Consider the following 1280-nt stretch of genomic DNA (forward strand, 5'->3'; position numbering starts at 1 on the left):
CTCTTATGGGCCTGTTTTGGTCCGTTCTGGTCTGGTTCGAAGAGGTTCAGACCGCGTTTGGTTCGGTTGAACCGGATTTGATTCATGTGAATCCGGTTCTCTCCTTCTTCTTCTACACTATAATTTTTTTGGATTTTCGAAACCCAAACCCGTTGTGTTCATTTCCGCGACTTCTCTCTTCGAGTGTTCAAAAAATCCTTTCACCGGTTCTTCTCCCGCCCACTTTGACTTCCTTTCATCTTGATCTTCGGCTATTCTGCCCATCGAATCGCGTGCTTGCTGTTGAGATGTTAAATTCTAAACTCGTGAGTCAGAATTTCGTCGAACTTGAGGGGCTCAACCGCAATCTCCTTGTGTGCTTCTTTGTGCGTACAATATAGGTAATGAACTTCTGATTGCTCGCTTCAATTTTGTGTAGAATGGACAAGTGATGAAACCCCCTTTTTGTTGATTTCTAGGGTTTTGGGTTCTTGTATTCTTGGCTTCTTGAATTTTTGCATGGCTGAAGTTCTTTAAGACTTGTAATCATAGCTGAAACTCTTCCTCTACACCTAGGGTTTTAGATTGAAACCCCAATTCTTGGTTTGTCTGATCCCATATCAGACCTTCTTGTTTTCATGTATGGATGAAACCCTTTGTATGCATGAATTTGGTAATGGACCAACTCAGCTTGTATTCCACTTAAATTCCCATGTTTGAATTTCTTAGGTGTATGTGAGGAACTTGACTTGACTCTGTACAAACACCATGTTCTTAAACCTGAGAAATGATGTGGCTTGCCTGCTACCCTCCCATTTTGCATGTGTAGTCGTGCATGAGAACTGATCTTATATGAAATAAACTTTTAGTTTTCATCATGAAAAGTTACGTAATTTGAATCCGAAACCCCGCATGATAACTGCTATATCGAGCTTTTAGTACACACGATAGTCTAATTTGTAGGCACGTTGTGCTTTATTATTGGCCACATAGATGACTTTGGCTAGAATTCCGAAATTTTGGCTTAGTTTGTTGCATGAGCGGTCTTGGGTTGAAACTGAATCTGCGTTAGGCCCACTATGTAGATTTAATCAGATTTTTAAATGGCAAATCCTATTTCATAGAATAGCATATTTTTCCTTTTGTATTAGTCTGATACTCACCAACCTCTGACATAATTGAATCATTGACTCTCTTTACAGATATGTCGCCTAAGAGATCCCACATCGCTCGAGGCCATTCGGCGACTCAGTCGCCCGAGCCGGCGTCGTTCAGTTACACATGTATAATTTTATCGCCTC

This window comes from Asparagus officinalis, chromosome 1, assembly GCF_001876935.1.
Source record: "Asparagus officinalis chromosome 1, Aspof.V1, whole genome shotgun sequence".
Classification (NCBI taxonomy): Eukaryota; Viridiplantae; Streptophyta; class Magnoliopsida; order Asparagales; family Asparagaceae; genus Asparagus; species Asparagus officinalis.